Genomic DNA, 24,622 nt, shown 5'->3' on the forward strand with positions numbered 1-24,622 from the left:
TCTGGGTTTCCTCCTCAGTAAGATGCCACACAAAGGATGCCTCTCATAGAGTATTTGTGAGGTTAAAGTGGATAATGTGTGTGAGGTGATCTAGTGCAGTGCCTGGCATACAGCTGGTGCTCAAATAAATGCTGATGGCCTCTCAAATCAAACGCCGTGATGGATATAGATTGTATTATTAATTGCGTATCATTCAGCAATGATCAGATTTAATCACCATCAACTTATAATACTGAATTTCTCTGATACGGCATTGCGATCTACTACATGGTCATTGCAAACATATTCTGTCTCCACTACTATAGAGCAAATCTGCGGGTGAGGAGCAAAGTTTGGTTAACTTGGTCTTGAACTCCTGACCTCAGATGATCTGCCCACCTTGGCCTCCCAAAGTGCTGGGATTACAGGCGTGAGCCACCATGCCCGGCCAACTTTGTTTTAAATGGAGTCCCGCTATGTTGCCCTGGTTGGTCTCAAGTTCCTGGGCTCAAGCCATCCTCCTGCCTCAGCAAATGGTATTGATGTTTGCATAAAGACAGGATTGAGGGTTGATTATGTGATTTGACAATGGAGTTATTCACTGGTAACCTGTAGTAGAGCAGTTAGCTGGATGGGGGCTGAGGGATGCAAGCCTTTTTCTACTAGAATCAAAACAGAAAGGATGGGCCGGGAGTGGTGGAGCACGCCTGTAATCCCAGCACTTTGGGAGACTAAGGCAGGCGGATCACTTGAGGTCAGGAGTTCAAGATCAGCCTGGCCAACTTGGTGAAACCCCGTCTCTACTAAAAATACAAAAAAATTCGCCAGGCATGGTGGTACATGCCTGTGATCCCAGCTACTTGGGAGGCTGAGGCAGGAGACTCGCTGGAACCTGGGAGACAGAGGTTGCAGTGAGCCGAGATTGTGCCACTGTACTCCAGCCGGGGCAACAGAACAAGACTCTGTCTCAAAAAAAAAAGGATGGGTCAATAAACATTTATAAAGGTCTTCAGGTCTTTATCCTAATTAGTATTCACAGAAATGCAAAGCATACCTACAAAAGAATATCATTGCATATCACAGGCTTGGTAAAATTTAAAAGAGTCACAACACCAATTATTATTGAGAATGTGCAGCATTAGAGATTCCCAAACTGCTTTGGGCATGCAAACTGGCACACAGTTTTGCAATACAGTTTGTTATGTTCTAGTTTAATGAAATTTTGCTTTTCCTATGACCTAGCATCTACTTCTAGGTTTATTTTTTATTTAGTTTTATTTTTTATTTTTTTGAGATGGAGTCTCGCTCTGTCACCCAGGCTGGAGTGCTGTGGTGCGATCTCAGCTCACTGCAAGCTCTGCCTCCCAGATTCGTGCCATTCTCCTGTCTCAGCCTCCCGGGTAGCTGGGACTACAGGCGTGCGCCACCATGCCCGGCTAATTTTTTGTATTTTTAGTAGAGACGGGGTTTCACCATGTTAGCCGGGATGGTCTCGATCTCCTGACCTCGTAATCTGCCCGCCTCAGCCTCCCAAAGTGCTGGGATTACAGGTGTGAGCCACCACGCCCAGCCCTGCTTCTAGGTTTATACCGTAGAAGGTCATATGCATTTGCATCATGTTACATGACAATAATACTCACAGCAGCAGTGTTTATGGGTATAGAAAGCAAAGGATAACAGATAAAGAAAGGATCATGAATCTTAAGGGATTCACACAGAGAAATACCAGTGTTGTGCTATGGAGAGGAATGAACTTTGGGTTCACACAATAACTTGGAGGCAACTTAAGTGAACTATGGAATAAAAGAAGCCCCCTTAAAAAGTTGTACTTTTATGTATTCATATGAAGTCTAAACACAGGTGAAATGAAGCTACATGCTACAGGTTGCACATTTAGAAGGCAAAAGTACAAAAAAAGCGAGGAAGCTGTTAATCTACCACAAGTTCAAAAATAAATGTTAGCCAGGTGTTTTGGCATGTACTTGTCTTCCCTGGTGCTTGGGAGACTGAGGCAGCAGGACTGCTTGTGCTCAGGAGTTCAGGGGTACAGCAAGCCATGATCACACCACTGCACTTCAGCCTGGGTGACAGGGCAAGACCCTGTCTCTCAAAAAAAAAAATAATAATAATAATAAGACAGCATCCTGGGTACATACGCAAGAGGAGGGATTCATAATTATAAAGGGGTGCCTATGTTTATTCTGTGGAGTTTAAATTGTTGATTGCTTTAACAAATTTATGCTTACACAGCTTTTCTATTTTTCATAATTCCCCCAAATCTACATCTATGTCAAAAATGCACTTTTTGCTGGGCGCTGTGACTCATGCCTACAATCCCAGCACTTTGGGAGGTTGAGGTGGGTGGATCACCTGAGGTCAGGAGTTCGAGACCAGCCTGGCCTGGTTTAGTAGAAACCCCGTCTCTACTAAAAATACAAAAATTAGCTGGGTGTGGTAGCAGGTGCCTACAATCCCAACTACTTGGGAGGCTGAGGCAGGAGAATCACTTGAACCTGGGAGACCTTGAAATGGACGGTGGGAGAATCACTTGAACCTGGGAGAACCTTGAAATGGACAGTGGGAGGTGGAATTTGCAGTGAGCTGAGATCACACCACTGCACTCCAGCCTGGGTGACAAGGGGGAAACTCAGTCTGAAAAAAAAAAAAAAATGCACCTTTTAGTGAATGCACTGTATTCCAGAATTTAAAATGTTAAAATCAAACACTAGGTGATGAACAATGGAGAGCGCAACTATGTTCTCTTTCTCAAAGCCATTCAGTATAAAGCATAGGCAAGATTTGGATGGTTACTGGAGAATGATATGAACTGAATGGAATGGTTTCATTAAGGTGAGAAAATGCAGCATATAAAGAGGTTGATCCAATGGATAAACACATTTTTAAGATTAGAAGAGAGAAGGGCCCACCATACAAGTGAAGTTCGTAAGAAAGTGAAATGAAAGGAGACCTGGCCGGGCGCGGTGGCTCAAGCCTGTAATCCCAGCACTTTGGGAGGCCGAGGCGGGCGGATCACGAGGTCAGGAGATCGAGACCATCCTGGCTAACACGGTGAAACCCCGTCTCTACTAAAAATACAAAAAACTAGCCGGGCGTGGTGGCGGGCGCCTGTAGTCCCAGCTACTCGGAGGCTGAGGCAGGAGAATGGCCTGAACCTGGGAGGCGGAGCTTGCAGTGAGCCGAGATCGCGCCACTGCACTCCAGCCTGGGTGACACAGCGCGAGACTCCGTCTCAAAAAAAAAAAAAAAGAAAGGAGACCTAATACACAAGTGAAATAATTGATCTTAGACCAGACCATGGATGATTCACCCATCCTAACAGGAGTAAAATTTAGATACAGGTGGATTCATCTGGGGCTACCTTTGCTTCTGTCTTTTTTTTTTTTTTTCAGTGAAATATGAGGCAAAATAAATCAGGAGAGTGAGCTGACTAGCAAAATGTGGTAGGGAGTAAATCTGGAGATCAGGAATGTGCCATTAGTCAGTACAGGTCAGTCAGTGTGTAGGATTTCCTGAAGACATTTTTAGCCATTGGGGTAGGCATGCAACAAGTACAAATAACACACAACAGATGACACACTGTACCACTCATACCCAAGTGTCCTTTATTCATTCAAAAAGAATTTGTGTTCATTTACTCTTGGACAAGGCCTCTTGTATGCCTGATGGTATCAGGATGAACAAATAGAGGTGGTCACTGATAGTGTAGAGATTATATTCTAACATAGGGGAAACTTTTTGGATACCTTCCTTTCAAAAGACATAAGAATAATGTTAGCACCTCCCTATGTGAGGCTATCGCCAGGAGAGTGTAGTTCTGGAGGTACCAGCCAATGGTCTATGATAATCACATATAATAGAAAGCTGCTCTTGGCATCTCCCATATACTCTTTTGGACAGTAAAAACTCAACTTCGATGATGTTAAAAAATAGGACTGGCCGGGTGCAGTGGCTCATGCCTGTAATCCCAGCACTTTGGGATGCTGAGGTAGGCAGATTGCCTGAGGTCAGGAGTTCGAGACCAGCCTGACCAATGCGGTGAAACCTCGTCTCTACTAAAAATACAAAAATTAGCGAGTGGCAGGTTCCTGTAATCCCAGCTACTTGGAAGGCTGAGACAGGAGAATTGCTCAAACCTGGGAGGCAGAGGTTGCAGTGGGCTGAGACTGGGCCATTGCACTCCAGCCTGGGCAACAAGGACAAAACTGTCTCAAAAAGACTACTTATTACCCCTTGTCCATGGGTCACCAGCCCACTGGGGTTTATGCTGGGGCACAGGGTAGCCACCTCACTTGGCCACTGAAATGCAGACACACATATCTATAATGCCTCACTGAGCAGAAAAAGAGCACCATAGGTAAAAGATGTTTGTGTGCTTAGAGATGAGTTTAGAAGAGGAGGGAGAATGGACAGTGGTACATGCCACAGAGATCTCAAGACCCCTGGTCTGGAACGTATGGAGTTAAGCTGAGCAGCGGACAACAGGAGGAGTGGGGGAGGGTTGTTCCATGTAGGCCAGTTAAGGAAAGGCATGGAGATTTTGTTTCCCCTCGCTTTAGTATAGTCCACCATTATAGGTTTCTAGTCTTTTTGATAATACACATCCCTCCATGATGTCGATGGGACCTTAACCAGGGGCACTGGGGTTGGAAACTGAAGAGAAAGTCCATCAAGTATGGAAGGCTCTCAAGAAGATGTGAGATAGACCGGAAGACTAGGCAGGACTCAGCCAAGCTGGGTCTTTCCAGAGAAGTGAAGTAGCTTCATACAGCGGCATAGGTCCTGAGGCTAGTGCCTGTGTCCTGTGGCGGTCTGCGTGTCAGGGGAGCTACTGCTCATGGACACAGGATTGCATCATCAGCTGATTCCCTAGGGCCATGTCAGTGACAGCCTCTGTAGCAGAGACTCTGCCTCCTTCCTGTCTTCTCTGATGAAACTCATGTGGTGTATGAGGCCTAGGAGGGTGCTGCAGACCTGGGCTCCCCAGATGAAAAATTTGAGGCTGGGGCTACTGCCAGATCAATGCATTAGTATTATCCAGGTTAGGGATGATGTGCTTTGGGGATAATTTTTCTCCAGGCATATGCTGTGACATGGCCAGTATAATGCCTCTTCCTATGAAATAGTCATCCCAATGGCTGATGAGTCCAGGGGAAGTGAGGCGCTCAGTGGAAAGGCAACCTATTTGCACTGCTTATGCAGGCCAAGAAGCACTTGGATTCCTGCCTGAAGGTGAAGAGAAGCCATTTGTGAATAACTTTCCAGTCTACAGTTACCCACAATGGCATCCTGGGGCCAAGATATCCCCTTTCATCTCACATGACTGCCACTATAAGGCTACATGGGGAGTGTATCCAGGTTCTTTCGTTTCTATCCAGCACCTGTACTCAGGTCTCAGGGGCATCCCTGATTAAGGAGGAAAATCTTACAACACATTGGGCCATGGATTCTTCAAGGCCGGTTTGAACATGTGATCATACACCATGGCACCTGAAGCCAGTCTCCTGTAAGGTGTCACTTCCAGAGACCCAGACCATGTAGGTATCCACTAGCTGGCAACAAGGGAGCAGGAAGCCTCACTTGATCTACAGAAGCTGTCCTACTTGTAGTCACACCAAATCGTGGAGATGTTGTAAGTAGTCCAACAACCAGCGGTTCCAGATGTAGAGGCAGTAACATCAATGGGAGCCAGTCCAGAGAGAGTAGTGGATGTCATTGCTCTGGCCCACGACAGCTTCACTAGGAGGGGGCAAGCTTACAAGAGGTGGTGCTGGCGGGTGGAGATTTGGGCCGAGGGACCTGGTAGACCATAGCAGTGGACTTGCAAATCCCTCCAGAATTTCTGTGGCTGGAGAGATGCTCTTCCGTCGTCGCGAAGCGATGTTATACATGATGGAAATTCCCGGGGCATCCATCCCTGGACAGAATATGGGCCCAGGCGCTCTCAGTGGTGTGCTCCAAAGCCCGGTTCTGTGGCCTGTTAGAATCCTTCCATCATGAAGATGTGCATTTGTTTGCAGCCCTGATGGTCCATGAGCTCGGGCACAACCTGGGTATTCCAGCCACGACCACTCACGGCCTGCTTTTTGCAGAGAGGAAGCACTTTTGCCTCATGCATGAAAATATCACAAAAGAAAGTGAAGCCAGCAACTGCAGCTCTGACTACTTCCCATCGAAGTTCGCCGAGGAACACAAGGGGCCTGCCTATTTAACAAGCCATGGCCCAGGGGCATAAGTAGTAGGATTCTGCCTGTGGAAATGGTGGTGGAGGACACGGAGGAGTGTGACTGTGGTTCTGCCTGTCACCTCGACCCAGCCCATGCTGTGATCCCACATGCTCTGAAGGGCATTACAGAGTGCAGCCATGGCCTCTACTGTATCTGGACTGCACTTTCCAGAAGGAAGGGGGTTTTATGCCGTCCTACTCAGGATGAGTGTGACCTCCAGGTATATTGTGGTAGCTCTGCAGAATGCCCACTGCAGACAGCTACAACAAGATGGTCACGTTAATGTGATAGAATTCCACTATTGCTCTGGGGTCAGTGTAAGAACCCTGATAGCAATGTGTAGATATATATAGGTACCCTGCAAGATCTACTTGGAAGACTGTTACATTTCAATGAATACAGAGGAGACCGGTTTAGAGCACTATGGCCATCCACTGAGGTCAATGAACATATATTACATGTATTCAGATGATAATGTATTTTTGCCAGGAAACTCCTTATGTACAGGTATTTCAATCCTTACCACCCGAGTCAAAGCTCAACATACAGTGATCAGGTCCCTCACTTGTGTGTGGCTGGTGCTGGAGCATGGATGCGATAGCATTACGTGCCCCTGATATTGCTTGGTATGCCGTCGGCGCCTAGCAGCTTTAAACAGAATCTGCAAGTTACTCCCTGCGTTCATCCTCCACGTACTCCTGTACTTGAGGCTGCAGACCCGGTCGTGTCTCATGGAAAGGAGTTTGCAACAATTTAAGGCACTGCCATTGTGGGTCTGGTTTTGCTCCTCCTGACTGTAAAAATCCAGGAAATGGAGGCAGTGTGGACAGTGGCCCTGCTGGTAAGCCAAGTGATGAAATTATAAGTAGAGAAGAAAATAGAAATCATATTGTTGGTCATGGTAATCTCCAAAGAGGTGACGTGAGTAATAATAAAAACAAAAGCCTAGGGAAGTTAGTGTACATAGTTCCCCTGTTGCTTTTAGCATTATTTGCAGGTCTAATTATTCTTGCCAGTATGGGAGCTAGAAAGGAGATATTACAGAGGTCACAAGGTTACACAGAAGGAACTCCAGAAGAGGTTGCACCAGAACAGAAACTAGGCAAAGGACAGGAAGAAGAGGCAAAAAATGAGTTGTCCAATAAAGCTAACAGCGGATACACTGGGTGAGGAGGAGGCTCAGTACTTCAGAGATGAAGTGGGCATTTATGCTGCTGTACTTCTGACTAAAAGTCTGTAATCTGTAAAATGTACTAATGTGGAAGGAGGGATTTTTTTCTACTTTCTTCATTTTAGTAATTGAGTACATTTAGTAATTGAGTACCTATAATTTAAAATTATATGTAAGATAAACTATTTTTATGCGATCACATTTAATGAAACCATTTTAATTAAATTTTTGTTTTGAAGCATTCCTATCAATGTCTTGTCTTATTAGGACCAATTTTTGAGTTGCCTGTTTTTAGGTAATGCCATCTCCCATCTACTTTGTTTAACATGCAATACTATCTGCATATGTACATATTGCTTTTCTAGAATTTTATATCCCAATCATAACTACATATTATGTTACAAAAGTTGTTTATGTGATGTGTTGTTTTAATTTGCCCTGTGAAGTTTATTCATAAAATGATATTTTAACATAAAGCTACAGAAACGCCTATTTGTTGATAATATGTAAGTTAGGCTTTTTGTGACCTAATAATTGGGACTCCTAATGTTTGGGGGCTCTCTAGAAAAGGCTAGACCTGATCCAGGCACTTCTCAAACTCTTAGTCCAGATACCTAAAGAATAGGAAGGCAACCTAGGCAAGATGCCCCTTGCTAAGGTGCTCACTTCTTGTTTGAAGGATTTGTTTCTTCATTTTTTGTCTTAATAATTCTACTGAAGTTCATACTTTGTTTATTGATGATTGATAGGAACATCTCGAATTAGAAGTAACAGAATTTTCAGTATGGTAGTCATTTCTCTGTGAAGTAAGGACAGCAAGTAAATTATAACAGTAACATTCTCCATTTCGGCACCCAGGCCAGTGCTAAAACACCTTACATTCACTGTCTTCAGCCCAAATCCCTCCCAGCTGCCCTGTAGAGCCATCCAGCATCCTTGCAGAAACAGAGACTGAGAGTTTGCTCCTAGTGCTAGACAGTAGTGGGTGGGACCTGCATCCCTCCCAAGGTAGAGTGAATCTATTGCCTCATGAACCTTTTCCTTCAGTTTTTAAGAAAAGGCCAGGCACAGGCTGGCCCATGCCTGCAATCAGCCCAATTTTTTAGGAGGCGGGGTGGGTGCTGGATCACCTGAGGTCAGGGGAGTTGGGACTAAGCCTGGCCAACATGGGTAGGAGCCGTCTCTACTAAAATAAAAATTAGCCCGGAGTGGTGGCAGAAACCTGTAATCCGGCTGGGAACCGAGAATCGCTTGAACCCGGAGGCCAGGGTTGCAGTGAGCAGAGATAGTGCCATCGCACTCCAGCCTGGGACAAACAGGAGCTGTCTCAAAAAAGTGAGGAAAAGACATGTCATAACTTTGGAACCACGGCTTTATCTTTAGTGACTCTAAGGAAACAAAAGCTGCTTACAAATAAATGCTCGATCCTATCCTTGAACCTATGGCATTGTATGTAGTCATTCTGGATTAAAGTGTCTTTTCCCCTACATCTACATCCCACAACCAGATGGCTGCTTATTAAAGGTTGGCATCTTATTTAGCTCCCTGAGGCCCAGCTCACTTGAAATGGAGGTGCTCTCCAATAAGTATTGTAAGTCAATGACTTAACCAAGGAGCCAACCTCAAAATGTAGGAGGTTAGTCTCTGGAAGCATGGCACATGCAAAATCTTTCTCAATTTTACAACAGGCTACAGACTGAGCAAATGTTCTGTCTCAGGGAGAGGAGTCCTGAGCATCAGTCCCCAAGCATACACTTTTGCAGACCTCTCTTCCCCTAACTGCCACCTACTCTATACTTGCTTGATAACAAGAGCAAACCAAAGGATATAACTTTTACCTCTTTCATCTGCTTTCAAAGAAGCTTATGTTAGTTACTCTAAATTGGAATAAAAACTTCAAAGCAAAATCTGAAACAAAGTTTTTCCAGTTGTGGATGAATAATGACTACAAGAAGAAGGAGAACAGGTAGGAAAGAAACCAGGTCCCACAGAGTTCTCCAGGCTGAGATTCTGATAATCAAATCCAGGATGAATTTTTATGCAAGATCAAAATTCACAGTGAAGAGACCAGCCCAGTATCAGGCTGGGTGGGAACTCATGCCACCTGTAATCATAAGCACTTTGGGAGGCCAAGGTAAGAGGATGGCTTGAATCCAGGACTTTGAAGCCTGTCTGAGCAGCATAAAATTTACCAAGAGGAATTTTAAAAATTAGCTGGGCATGCTGGTGTGCACCTGTAGTCCCAGCTACTTCAGAGCTGAAGCTCCCTTGAGCCCTAGGAGTTAGAGGCTAAAGTGGACCACAATCATATCACCACACTCCAGCCTGTGCAGCAGGGCCAAATTCTGGTTCAAAAAAAGAAAACAAAATAAAAGAAAAAGAACTCATGCTATCAGTTGGTAAGCACTTGAGAGTTTTGAGGACAAAAGTGAAACTGTAGCAACTAAAAGGTGTCTGGGGGCTGCGGCCGGTAGCGGTGGCTCAAGCCTGTAATCCCAGCACTTTGGGAGGCGAGGCCAGGTAGGATCGAGGAATCAGAGATCCAGAGACCATCCTAGCTAACAGGTGACCCTAAATCCTAGCCAGAAATACAAAATAAATAAATAAATAAATAAATAAATAAAATAAAATAAAATAAATAAAAATAAAAAAATAAAGGTGTCTAGGCTCAGGTCTGTAATCACAGCATTTTGGGAGGCCGAGGCAGGTGGATCACCGGAGGTTGGCGCTTTGAGACTAGCCTGACCTACATGGAGAAACCCCGTCTCTACTAAAAACGCAAAATTAGTCAGGCGTGGTGGTGCATGCCTGTAATCCCAGCTACTGGGGAGGCCAAGGCAGGAGAATCGCTTGAACCCGGGAGGCGGAGTTGCGGTAAGCCGAGATCACACCATTGCACTCTAGTCTGGGAAACAAGAGTGAAACTCCATCTCAAAAAAAAAAAATAAAGTGAAAATGCTGAAAAGCACTTGTACAGAGAACTTATACAGAGGGTTACAGAAGGGGTAACCCTCATAGTGGGCATGCTGATGGTGACTGTAATGAAAGAGAATAAGCATCACATATTTAAAGCATCAAGGGTAAGGGAATCACAATATAAATCATGATTTACACACAGGATGATTATTCTTGGCTGATTTAATAGAGCTCTTTAAGGACCAAAAGGCAAGTAGATAATTGGGAATCAATAAATAAAGCCAATACACGATTTCACAGCCTTGGACAAAGAAGTTACAAATTTTAGCAAATAAGGAATCTTTTTGTAATAGACTTTTAAGATTTTAGTTGTTTATCCTTATTTTTAGGGTTTGTAGCTCAAACCTTGTTGTAGCTCAAACCCTGTGAAGACCATGTTGAAGATGGGAAACCAAGATTAGAACAAGTGTTTGGTTTTTGTTCTTTTGTTTTTGAGACAGGTTCCAGTTCTGTTGTCTAGGCTGGAGTGCAGTGACGCAATCATGGCTCACTGCATCCTCGAACTCCTGGGCTCAAGCAATCCTCCTGCTTCAGTTTCTCAAGCAGCTAGGACTACAGTCACATGCCTGTGACCATGCCTGGCTAATTTCTCTTTTTTTCTTTTTTTTGTATTTTAGTAGAGACAGGGTTTCTCCATGTTGTCCAGGCTGGTCTCGAACTCCTGAGCTCAGGCAATCTGCCCACCTCGACCTCCCAAAGTGCTAGGATTACAGGCGTGAGCCACTGTGCCCAGCCAATTTTTATTTTTATTTCTAAATTTTTTTTAAAGACATGGGGTCTCACTATGTTACACAGGCTGGTCTCAAACTTCTTGCCTCAAGTGATTCTCCTGCCCTGGCCTCCCAAAGTGCTGGGATTACAGGTATAAGCCACTGTGCCTTGCCTAGAACTGGTGTTTGAATAAATGTTCTCAGAAATGATGTTAAAAAATTGGACATGTTTGTAAACTCTCACATGAATTATAAAATGTCTAGAAACCCCAAACTCTAGCCATGAAGGCTGAGGTCCATTAGAATAGACTATTACAGGGAAGTGACCAGTTTTAATGTGGGCAGAGCAAAGAAGATATGGTAGGCCTGAAATCTCTGGGGTTCAAGGGGCAGCTTTCTGCATTATGTATGACTGTCTTTAGGAAGTACACTCTTTTGCCTCTTGCTGTTAATATTTGGGGGCTTCTGAGTAATGCTTGTACCTTCCAGTGACAACATAATAATATTGGTGGTCACATGTGACTCAGCCAGGTGCTACCCCAGGAGACTCTGGTGGTGACTTCTTGCCGTTCTTTACCTGCCTTCTCTGGGCCAATCTTGTCCTATCTGTTCTCTCCCAGGCCAGTGGAGACCCAGGCCCTTCCTTTACTTCACCAAAGTATAGCCAAGCCCAGGCTCTAGATTTTTATCCTGACATGGAAAAAACATAGGGAAATACACTGTGGGAAAGAAAGAAATGGGAAGCTGCAGATATTAATGCTACTGGACAGCCCAGGGGTCAAGCCCTTCCCTGGGAAACTTGGATTGGCCCTCCCTCTCCTTGGTCCCAATCTGACATCTTTGCTTGTCCCTTCAGGAATACCTGATGAAATGTCTTCCTAACCTGGAGTCATACTGCACTCCCTTCTCTGGGGTTCAGTTAAAGAAAAAGTAAAGACTGACCTTAAACCCAGAGGACATTATGGCCTCACAGGGATGCAATTCTGCACACAATGAAGATTATCTCAATATCTCAAGAGTTATATTAGCTTGCCAAAAATAAATCAGCTTCTTCAGAGGTTGTAGTGAGCCAAGATTGTGCCACGGCACTCCAGCCTGGGCAACAAAGTGAGATTCTGTCTCAAAAAAATAAATAAAATAAATAAACAAATAAATAAGTCAACTTCTTTTGTTTACAAACTTAATTCCACAATAGCATTTTGGTATTGCCTTTGGGTCAATGTGCCCACTGAAGTGTTTCTTCAAAATTAAGGGCAGATTTCTTCCAAGAATAAGGTTGCAATGTGCTGTGGCTTTAATATTAATACTGCTTTTGGACATTATCCTTGAAAAATGTTTGAGCTAGGCAGGAATATGAAAAAAAGACTCACTTATGGTGTTTAATAAAGATGTGAGTCTTACATAAGGAGGTCATGCCAGAATGAAGTGTAAGAGGGTGATATGGTTTGGATTTGTGTCCCCACCCAAATCTCATGTCCAATTGCGGGGGGTGCCTGGTGGGAGGTGATTCGATCATGGGGGCGGATTTCCCCCTTGCTGTTCTGTGATAGTGAGTGAGTTCTCATGAAATCTAATGGTTAAAAAGTGTGTCACACTGCCCCCTTTGCTCTCTCTCTGTCTCTCCTGCTATCATGTGAAGAAGGTCCTTGCTTCCCCTTCACCTTGAACCATGGCTGTAAGTTTCCTGAGGCTTCCCAGTCATGCTTCCTGAGAAGCCTGTGAAACTGTGAGTCAATTAAAACTCTTTTCTTCATAAATTACCCAGTCTCAGGCAGTTCTTTATAGTAGTCTGAAAATGGACTAACAGAGGATATTGGGAGGAATTTGTCAATGACAAAGCCATGGTGACTTCCCATAGTTAGGAAATATTTTTAAAAATATTTCAAAGGAGGGCTGAGTGTCGTGGCTCACACCTGTAATGTCAGCACTTTGGGAAGCAGAGGTAGGCAGATCACTTGAGGCCAGGAGTTTGAGACCAGCCTGGAAAACATGGTGAAAACCTGACTCTGCTAAAAATACAAAAAATTAGCTGGGTTTGGTGGTGCGAGCCTGTAATCCCAGCTACTCAGGTAGCTGAGGCACGTGAATCGCTTGAACCCAAGAGGTGGAGGGTGCAGTAAGCCGAGATCACACGCAGCACTCCAGACTGGGCTACAAAGCGAGACTCTATCTCAACAAAAAAAAAATTCAAAGGAAAACATCATAGATGGAATCATGACTGACCAAGTGTCTGACACGTCATGCCTGTTTCATTGCTATAATCTAATTAACTGGGTTCTCTAACATCCTTACTAAGATTCCCCAGACACACATTTGTCATCACAGTCTGAAGTCCAGGAACTTTTAACTTCTTGCTCATTATCTACAGTAGAAAATGTAAACTCGGTGTGACACTGAAGGACAGTGAAGACTAGGACTCCCTGGTTGTTTCCAACTATTACGGTCTATGGTTTCTGAAAACAAGTATTTCCTCCTATCAGCATGCCTAACATGTCTGTCATAATCACATATCATGTCCATTTGCCACTCTGGATCAGATCATAGTCTTGTTTCCAGGGAATGACCTTACTCTTCCCTATTCCTATTTAGTTTAACCCTCACAGTCCCAGTGAGGCTCTTGAAACTGCTCCCACATATCTTTCTCAACTTTCTTTCCCAGATGAAATAAGGCTTGAGGATACTCATGGAAAGTGAGGCAGAACCTATAGAGGCAGTCCGAAACAGACCATCAGGTGGTTGTTTTCTAGGCAACAGGGAGAATATATGCTTCTTTATTAAGTGAAATTTCCAATTGGTACTGTGAGAGTGAGAAATATGTTTACTCATGAGACATGTTCTCAGAACCGCAATTCTGGAGAAATAGAAACAAAACCTTGTAAGAGACACACGAAATTTCCTCTGGTAGTGGATCTAATAGCCATGAGCTGGGTGTTGCAGACAATTTCACATGAAAAATAGAAATAAAAAAGGCATAGTGTCAGTGCTAAGGAACAGGAGAAAAAGCTCTTCCTCATGTCCTCCACTGCCATCCTATTTACCCACCCAAAGCCATCCTTTCTATTTCCATGAATAACTTATGTCATTATAAACAGGCAGAGACACAAATATATATGCTAAGATAAAGCAAAAAGACACCAATTAGTTATTTGGTTTAAAAAAATAAGAATGGGCCGGGCGCGGTGGCACAAGCCTGTAATCCCAGCACTTTGGGAGGCCGAGACGGGTGGATCACGAGGTCAGGAGATCGAGACCATCCTGGCTAACACAGTGAAACCCCGTCTCTACTAAAAAATACAAAAAACTAGCCAGGCAAGGTGGCGGGCGCCTGTAGTCCCAGCTACTTGGGAGGCTGAGGCAGGAGAATGGCGTAAACCCGGGAGGCGGAGCTTGCAGTGAGCCGAGATCGCGCCACTGCACTCCAATCTGGGCGACAGAGTGAGACTCCGTCTCAAAAAAAAAAAAAAGTAAGAATGGGTTCCTACTTTGAGGTAACAGATATGTCGGGATTTATGGAAAGCTGCAGACATTCAAATATCTCTTTATGGAAAAACGAAAACTGCTGCCATAAAATTATATAAGTATATCAAATCTTACAACTATGAAGGGTTTGAATAGAAAGTTTTATATTTTTACATTAATACCCTAAAATAAGAGCCTGTTCATCTTGTTCATCAGCTTTTACAAGAGCAGACAACTTCTGATTAGACTCAGTACATTGGCCATGTTTATAACCAATCTAAATACCTAAAAATGTTTTACGAAACAACTCAAGAGAAGAGATTTGAGACACCTTTCTTGAGCCCTCCAGGAGCTCTCTTCTTGCCTTGGATGCTAAGAACATGAGAACTATGTCAGCTCTGCATCTTGTGTTTTGCTAGCCTAATAAGTCCAACCAGGAAGATATTTTTTTAGAGCAAAAATGAACCTTTTTAAAAGGGAGAAAGTCATCTTTGTTCTAAATCAGGGGACTTCCATGTTCCACATTCTTAAGTAGCAGGTGTCACGTTCTCACTGCTTGGTCTTAAGACATGGATCTGAACTTCCTGAGATCTGGGTTTCTTCCTCAGTAAGATGCCACACAGAGTATTTGTGAGATGATCTAGTGCAGCACCTGGCATACAGCCTGTGCTCAAATAAATGCTGATGGATCTCCAATCAAACACCATGACGAATATAGATTGTATTATTGTGTATTGTTCAGCAACGATCAGATTTAATCACCACCAACTTATAATACTGAATTTCTCTGATATGGCATTCTGACCTACTATGTGATCATTTGCAAACATATTCCGGCTCTGCTACTATATAGCAAATGTCTGTGGGTTAGGAGCAAGGTTTGGTTAACTTGAAAATCACTGCTTTGGGCCCAATTATGGCTAAGGCTGGCATGGACTTTCCTGCTTTCCTCAGCGCTTCACTCAAGACCATGGTGACATTAAAGCAATTTAGTTTCTTGGATCCCAAATCAAGAATCCTGATCTTTTGCCTCTTCTGACCCTGTCTTCTGCTCTTAGTGCCCAAATCTCCAGAGGAAATCTGTCGGCCCACACCAGGCCTTGACTGCCCAGATTTATACTTTTTAAAAGAAGTGCCATTGTACCGAGAGGCTTGCACCTGCTGTAGCTTCCTATGTTTTCATTCATTCATTCATTCATTCATTCCACAACTCTGTACCGAGACTTTATTCATGCATAGTTCTAGGCACTATGGCATGTAGCAGTGAGTAAGACAAAGCCTCTTCCCATGAAAATTATAAACTTGGGTTGGGGCAGGTGAGCAATAATCAGATAACTACATGATGTGCCAAGTTTCATTATGTGCAGTGTAGTAAAATGAGCAGTGCAAGGGGATTGATAGTGATGTTAGGGTGGTGTGCTATATTAAACAGTAGTCACAGGGTCCTGTCTGATAAGGAGTCATTTGAGGAGAGATGTGTAGAAAATGAGGGGAAAAGCTCTGCAGGTATCCGCGGATGGGCAAACCAGGGAGAAGGAACTCTAGGCAGACGGTCCTAACACAGGAGCTTGCTCGGCACGTAAGAACAGCAAGGAGGGTCGGCACTTCTGGACAGAGTGAGCAGTGTGAAGAGCAGTGAATGAGGGCTGTGGGTGGACACAGGTCACATAAAGCCTTGGTAGGGAATGGTGTTTTTATTGCAGTGGAGATGGCAAGCATGGAAGGTTGTAGCATAGGAGTGATATGAGCTGAGACGCATGGAAGGAGTACTTCATCTGCTATATGAGGACCAGGCAGGAGAGGGCAATGGGCAATCCATTGTAGAAGCCAACAATGCTTAGCAGTGCCTGTGATTTGCCAAGCAGGAGATGTCGGAAGCTTGTAGGAAGGTGGTTGGAGTGGTACTGTGAGAATGGTTGGAATATGGAAATACTGTGTGATGGAGTTAAAGGGTTGGCTGAGAGAGCAGATGTAGAGTGTGAGATAAAGGAAGCAGAGCAGGATGGCTCCAGAGGCTTTGCCCCGAGCCACTGCAACAACGGAGCTGCCATTTACTAAGATGGGGATGAGTCTGGATTGAGCAGGTGTTGGAAGTGTTGACAGTTTGAGATGCCGGCTAAACATCCAAGCAGGCATGTCGGCTATGCAGTAAGATGACTGGGTCTGGATTTCAGGAGAGACATGATCGAGAGAAGTATATTTGAGAGCTGTCTATGCATCAGTGACACTTCAAGCCATGGGGAGTGGTTGACATTGCCTAGAGAGGGATTATAGCTAGAGAAGGGATCTGAAGACTGGGTGAGGACTTAGCTCTAGGGTATTCCACATGTAGTTGTTGCTACGAGGCAGTGGTGTCAGGAAATAAGTCAGAGAAAGATGGGACACAGAAAGACTGGACACTGTGGTAGAATACCAGCAAGGGATAGCTCTGTCCAGAAAACCAAGAAAAGAAAGTGTTTCTGGAGGGGTTTTCATGACAAACCCAGTTCAGCAGGAAATCCTCTTGGCTCTATGCTTAACGTATGTCCAGAAAGTGACCTCTTACCCCATCCCCACTCTCCAGTGTTGTACAAGTCACCTTCAACTTCCTCCCAGTCAACTGTACAAGTCTTTAACTAGTCCTCTGCTTCCATTCTGACTGCCCTTATAGCCTGTTGTTCATCCAGCAGGCAGAGTGATTCTCTTAATGTATAAGGCACCTCACACTAATTTTTTTTTAAAAATGGAAAATGGGTCTTGTGGCCAGGCACAGTGGCTCACGCCTGTAGTTCCAGCACTTTGGGAGGCCAAGGCAGGCAGATCACCTGAGGTCAGGAGTTCGAGACCAGCCTGGCCAATGAGATGGCAAAACCACATCTCTACTAAAAATACAAAAATTAGCCTGGCGTGGTGGTGGGCGCTTGTAATCCCAGCTACTTGGGAGGCTGAGGGAGGAGAACCGCTTGAACCTGGGAGGCGGAGGTTGCGGTGAGCCGAGATCACGCCACTGCACTCCAGCCTGGGCAACAAAGTGAGACTCTGTCTCTAAATAAATAAATAAATAAACAAAAGGGGCCTCACTATGTTGCCTGGGCTCCTCTCAAGCTATCCTCCTGCCTCAGCAAATGGTGTTCATGTTTGCATAAAGACAGGACTGAGTGTTGATCATGTGATTTGACAATGGAGTTATTCACTAGTAGCTTGTAGTAGAACAGTTAGCTGGATAGGGGTGGAAGGATAAAAGCCTTATTCTACCAGAATCAATATAGAAAGGATGGGTCAATAAACATTTGTAAAGGTCTTCATCCTGATTAGTATTCACAGAAATGCGAAGCCTAGCTACAAAATAATATCATTGCATATCGCAAGCTTTGCAAAATTTAAGAGTCACAACACCAATTCTTAATGAGAGTGTGCAGCAGCTAGAGATTCCCAATCTGCTTTGGGAATGTGAATTGGCACATTCTTTTGTAATATGATTTATTATGAAATTTTGCCTATCCTGTAACCTAGCATCTACTTCTAGGTTTATACTGTAGAAGGTCATATGCATTTGCATCATGTTACACAGACAATAATATTCACAGCAGCAGTGTTTATGGGTATACCCTGAAAGCAAAGGATTACAGATAAAGAAAGGATCATGAATCTTAAGGGATTCACACAGAGAAATACCAGTGTTGTGCTATGGAGAGGAATGAACTTTGGCTTCACACAATAATGTGGAGGCAACTTAAGTGAACTGCAGGATAAAAGAAGCCCCATAGAAAGTTGTACTTTTATGTATTCATATGAAGTCTAAAGACAGGTGAAATGAACCTACACGTTATAGGTTGCAAATTTAGAAGGTGAAAGTACAAGAAAATGTGAGGACGCTGTTACTTTACAAAAAAATCCCAAAGTAAAAAGTAGCCAGGCGTGTTGGCATGTACTTATCCTCCAGGTACGTGGGAGGCTGAGGCAGGAGGATTGCTTGAACTCAGGAGTTCAGGGGTGCAGTGATCCACGATCACACCACTGCACTCTAGCTTGGGTGATAGAGCAGGACCCTGTGTCTCAAAGAAAAGTAACAATAAAAACAAAAAAGATCATGAGTATCTGTGCAGGAGGAGGAATCTGTAATTACAAAGGGGCACCTAGGTTACTGCTGTGGAGCTCAAAGTGTTGTTTGAACAAAATTATGCTTATATAGCTTTTCTATTTTTCATAATTCCCCAAAATCTACATCTATTTTTAAAATCAACATTTCAGTGAATGTGCAGTACTCCAGAATTTTAAAATGTTAAAAACAGATAATAGGTGATGAAGTATGGAGACAGCAAGTACGTATACTTTTTTTTTTTTGAGACAGTGTCTCACTCTGTTGCCCATCCTGAAGTGCAGTGGCGGGATCTTGGCTCACTGCAACCTTCAACTCCTGGGCTTCGGCAATCCTCCTGCTTCACCCTCACAAATAGCTGGGACTACAGGCACAAGCCACCATACCTAGCTAATTTTTGTATTTTTAGTAGAGATGAGGTTTCGCTATGTTTCCCAGGCTGGTCTCCAACCCCTGGCTCAAATGGTCCATTCACCTCACCAAAGTGATGGAATTACAGGTGTGAGTGATACCTGGTCAAGTATGTACTTTTTATAAAAGCCATTATAAAACAGAGGCAAGATCTGGATGGTTACTGGAGAGTGATGTGGGCTGAAAGAAGTAATTTTTTTAAGGTGAGGAGGTACAACAAATAAGAAGGTTGATCCAGTGGACAAACACATTTTTAAGATTAGAAGAGAGAAGGGCCCATTGTAAAAGCAAAGTTCATAAGAAATTGAAATTAAAGGAGACTTTACATAAAAATGAAAGAACTGACCTTACATAAGACCATAGATGATTCATCCATTATAACAGGAAAATTTAGATAGAGGTGGATTCATCTGGGAGTGACATTTTCTTCTATTTTTTTTTTTTTTTTCAGTGAAATATGAGGCAAGAAGAAATCAGGAGAGGAGCTGACTAGCAAAATGCTGTAGGAGGTAAATCTGGAGATCAGGAATGTGCCATTAGTCAGTATAGGTCAGTCAGCATGTGGGTTTCCCTGAAGACATTTTTAGCCATTGGGGCAGGCATGCAACAAGTACAAATAACACACCACCGTACCACTCCTGTACCACTCATACCCAGGAGTCCTTTATTCATTCAAAAATGGTTCTTCTTAATCTACTCTTAGACAATACCTCTTATAGACATGGTGGTATCAGGATGAACAAATACAAGTGGTCACTGAAAACATGGAGATTATATTCTAACACAGGGGAGATTTTAGGACACCTACTTTTCAATGAGCATAAGAATAATTTTTTTTTTTTTTTTTTTTTTAAAGACAGAGTCTCAGTCTGTCACCCAGGCTGGAGTGCAATGGTGTGATTGTGGCTCACTGCAACCTCCACCTCCCAGGTTCAAACAGTTCTCCTGCCTCAGCCTCCTGAGTAGGTGGGATTACAGGGACCTGCCATCACGCCCGGCTAATTTTTTGTATTTTCAGTAGAGATGGGGTTTCGCCATGTTGGCCAGGCTGCTCTCGAACTCCTGACCTCAGGTGATCACCTGCCTCGGCTTCCCAAAGTGCTGGGATTATAGGCGTCAGCCACAGCACCCAGCCTCATAAGAATAATCTTGGCCCGGCACGGTGTCTCACGCCTGTAATCCCAGCACTTTGGGAGGCCGAGGTGGGTGGATCATGAGGTCAGGAGATCAAGACCATCCTGGCTAACATGGTGAAAACCCATCTCCACTAAAAATACAAAAAAATTAGCTGGGCATGGTGGCAGGCACCTGTAGTCCCAACTACTCGGGAGGCTGAGGCAGGAGAATGGCGTGAACCCGGGAGGCGGAGCTTGCAGTGAGCCGAGATCGCGCCACTGCACTCCAGTCTGGGCGACAGAGCAAGACTCCATCTCAAAAAAATAATAATAATAATCTTATCACCTCCATATGTGAGACTATCCCAAGGAGAGTGTAGTTCTGGAGGTACCAGCCAATGGTCTATGATAATCACATATAACAGAAAGCTGCTCTGCTGGCATCTCCCATATACTCTTTTGGACAGTGTTACAATCAGAATTTAGAAACTCAATGTTGGCAATGTTAAAAAACAGGACTATGCCTTGCCCATGGGTCATCAGCCCACTGGGATCTATGTTGGGGCACAGGGTAGCCACCATACTTGCATTTTCCAACAGCCTGGCCCCTGAAATGCAGACACACATATCTATAATGCCTCACTGAGCAGAAAAGAGCACCATAGGTAAAGATGTTTGTGTGCTTAGAGATGAGTTTTAGAAGAGAGGAAATGGACAGTGGTGTATGCCCACCAGAGAGATCTCCAAGACCCCTGGTCTGGAACATGTGGAGTTAGCTGAGCAACGGACAACAGGAGGGGTGGGGGAGGGGTTGTTCCATGTAGGCCAGTTGAGAAAGGCATGGAGATTTTGTTTCCCCTCGCACAGTATAGTCCTACATTATAGAGTTTCTGGTCTTTTTGATAATACATCCCTCCATGATGTCGATAGGACCTTAACCAGGGGCACTGAAGCTGAAACTGAAAGAGAAAGTCATCAAGTATGGAAAATTTCTGAAAGATATGAGATAGACCCGGAAGACTAGGCAGAGACTCAGCCAGAAAGCTGGGTCTTTCAGAGGTGAAAGTAGCTTCATGCAGCCGGCATAGGTCTGGGGCTAGTACCTGTGTCTGACGGTCTGCGTGTCAGGGAGAGCTGCTGCTCATGGACACAAGTTGCATCATCAACTGATTCCCTAGGGCCATGTCAGTGACAGCCTCTGTGAGAGACTCTGCCTCCTTCCTGTCTTCTCTGATGAAACTCCATGTGGTGTTGTATGAGGCTAGGAGGGTGCTTCAGACCTGGGCTCCCCAGATGAAAAATTTGAGGCTGGGGCTACTGCCAGGTCAATCGTGTGTCAGGCTGGGGATGATGTTGCTTTTGGGGATAATTTTTCTCCCGAGCATATGCTGTGACATGGCTTCGGTATATTACTCTTCCTATGAAATAGTCATCCCAAAGCGGCTGATGGTCAGGGGAAGTGAAGACTCAGTGGAAAAGGCAACCTATTTGCTACTTATGCAAGGCCAGAAGCACTTGGTTCACCTGAAGGTGAAGAGAAGCCATTTTGTGAATAACTTTCCAGTCTACAGTTACCACAATGGCATCCTGGGGCAAGAATCGCCTTTCATCTCACATGACTGCCACTATGAAGGCTACATAGAAGGAGTGTCAGGTTCTTTCGTTTCTGTCAACACCTGTGCAGGTCTCAGGGGCATCCTGATTAAGGAGGAAAAATCTTACAGCATTGAGCCCATGGATTCTTCAAGACGGTTTGAACATGTGTTATACACCATGGCACACGGCCGAAGTCTCCTGTGGTGTCACTTCCCAGAGACAGCCATGGGTGTCCACTAGCTGGCAACAAGGGAGCAGGAAGCCTCATGATCTACAGGCGCTGTCCTACTTTGTGGTCACACACCGGGCAATGTGGAGATGTTTATCGGTCACCAACCAGCCGTTCCAGATGTGGGCAGTAACATCAATGAGACGGTCCAGAGAGTAGTGGATGTCATTGCTCTGGCCGACAGCTTCACTAGGGGAATAAACACAGAGGTGGTGCTGGCCGGAATGGAGATTTGGACCCAGGGGACCTAATAGATGTCGCAGTGGGACTTGCAAATCACACTCAGGAATTTCAATGGCTGGAGACAAGAGATGCTCTTCCGCCGCGGCGGCGACGCATGTTGCCCACATGATCGCCGGGCATCCTGACAGAATATGGGCCAGGCCTTTCAGTGGTGCCTGCTCGGGCTGTCTTGGCGGTGCTGTTGAATCCTTCCATCATGAAGATGTGCTGTTGTTTGCAGCCCTGATGGTCCATGAGCTCGGGCACAACCTGGGTATTCAGCACGACCACTCAGCCTTCCGCTTTTGCAGAGAGAAGCACTTTGCCTCATGCATGAAAATATCACAAAAGAAAGTGGCTTCCAGCAACTGCAGCTCTCACTACTTCCACCAGTTCCTTCGAGAACACAAAGGCCTGCCTATTTAACAAGCCATGGCTCCAGGGCCGCGTTTAGGATTCTGTCTGTGGAAATGGCGCAGGATGATTAACGATGGTGCGTGACTGTGGTTCTCTATGTCAGCGTCACCCATGTTGTGATGAAAACTGTATACTGAAGGTGAAAGCAGAGTGCAGTGATGGTCCATGTTGTCATAACTGTAAATTTCAACCTAAGGGATATTCTTGCCGTCCTTCTAGTGATTCCTGCGACCTCCCAGAATTTTGCAATGGTACATCTGCAGTATGCCCCGACAACAGGCATAAGCAAGATGGCTCAAAATGTCATAAAATTTACCAGTGCATTAAAGGTAATTGTATGGACCCTAACAATCAGTGCAAACAAGTATTTGGATATGGTGCAAAATCAGCCTCACAAGAGTGTTACAATTCAATGAACAGCAAAGGGGACCGATTTGGAAACTGTGGCATTCCTACCAGTCCTGGGTCACAATATGTTCGGTGTTCAGATGGTAATACATTTTGTGGGAAACTTATATGTTCTGGGTTTACAGGCTTACCAAAAATCAGTCTCCAACATACAATGATTCAGGTCCCTCGGGGAGATGACTCATGTTGGAGCATGGATGCCTATACAAGTACTGACATTCCTGATGAAGGAGACGTGCACAATGGCACTTACTGTGCACCAAATAAAGTCTGCCTAAATTCCGCCTGCACAGATAAAACCCCAGTGATGTCTGCCTGCAACCCAGAAAAAACGTGTAATGGGAACGGAGTTTGTAACGATTTAGGGCACTGTCACTGTAATGAAGGGCATGCCCCCCCTGACTGTGTTACTGCAGGAAGTGGAGGTAGTGTGGACAGTGGCCCTCCTGGTAAGCCAGGTGGGACACCTTCAAGAGGTCAAAATCAAAAGGTATCTAGTTCCAAACATGAAGAACGTGCTGTAGACATGATGATATTATCATTCATTATACTTTTTATAATACTATTATTAAGTGTAATTACTTGCTTGATCTGCTTGCTTAAAAAATCACCAGAGGCTGCCCCAGCAGAAGCTCCTCCAGCAGTGCCTCCACCACTGGCCGCAGAAATAAAGCCAGAGGCAGCAGAAGTGGCCCCAGAAGAAAAAGAAGAGGAGAAGGAAGAAGAAGAAGAAGAAGAGGAGGAGAAGGAAGAAGAAGAAGAAAAGGAGGAGGAAGCATCAGATTCTTAAGGTTAGAAATAGGGAGATGAAGCCAAGTATATCAAACTTCTCAAGCACTGAGTGGAAATGAGAGGTTTGGTGAAGTAGAAATAGATAGCTTTAGTGGCTCTGACTCAGATATACTAATGTGGAAGGAAGGATTCTTTCACTTTTATTATTCATTTTAGTAATTAAATTTACATTAATTTAATATGTCAAATATTTTGGTACCTTTTGCTTTTTCACATTTCATTGGAACCATTAACATGCATCTTTGGACATCAATGTCCTTGTCTTTTTGGGCCAATTGTTTTAGTCACCAGAAACTTTTTCAGGACATGCTGTCTTCTATTTGTTTGACATACAGAATCATATGTGCCTGAATTTATTACTGTCTCTGGAATTTTCATTTTAAGTAACAACTACCTATTATGTGAGGACAATTGTTATATGATTAGTTGTTCTAACTTGACCTATAAATGTGCATTCATCAAAGGAAGAGTTTTTAAATCCAAAAACAAATAAAACCCTATTCATATTAGACATGTCTTCAGGTTCCACATGGTTTAGTTATTGAGTCCACTTTATTCTGGGGCACTGCGGGAGGGACTGTATCAAAGAAGAAAACCCTGATTGCTTGTTGGTTAAGAGGTCAGCATTGAGGTCACCTGCTTTCCAAATCTGGCAGATGTTTAATATGATATATGTATATTTGATTTATTATTTCCCAATATTTCTAGATGCTTCCTACAGCCATCTTCCCTTTGTACCTAAAATACTTTTTATCTTCAAGGCCAGCTTTTTTTTTTTTTTTTTTGAGATGGAGTCTCGCTCTGTCACTCCAGA

At 44.2% G+C, this 24,622-nt stretch overlaps 2 pseudogenes across 1 annotated transcript; both read left to right on the top strand.

The window, feature by feature from the left end:
• Window positions 1–4,874: 4,874 nt before the first annotated feature.
• On the top strand, window positions 4,875–7,636 carry LOC108581121 (annotated as a pseudogene).
• Window positions 7,637–20,957: 13,321 nt separating this feature from the next.
• LOC101006801 lies at window positions 20,958–24,325 on the top strand (annotated as a pseudogene). The gene has a single exon (XR_002515860.2). The product of XR_002515860.2 is annotated as a disintegrin and metalloproteinase domain-containing protein 1a-like (transcript).
• The last annotated feature ends 297 nt before the right edge of the window (window positions 24,326–24,622 follow it).

This window comes from Papio anubis, chromosome 9 (genome assembly GCF_008728515.1).
Source record: "Papio anubis isolate 15944 chromosome 9, Panubis1.0, whole genome shotgun sequence".
In the NCBI taxonomy this organism is placed as follows: domain Eukaryota; kingdom Metazoa; phylum Chordata; class Mammalia; order Primates; family Cercopithecidae; genus Papio; species Papio anubis.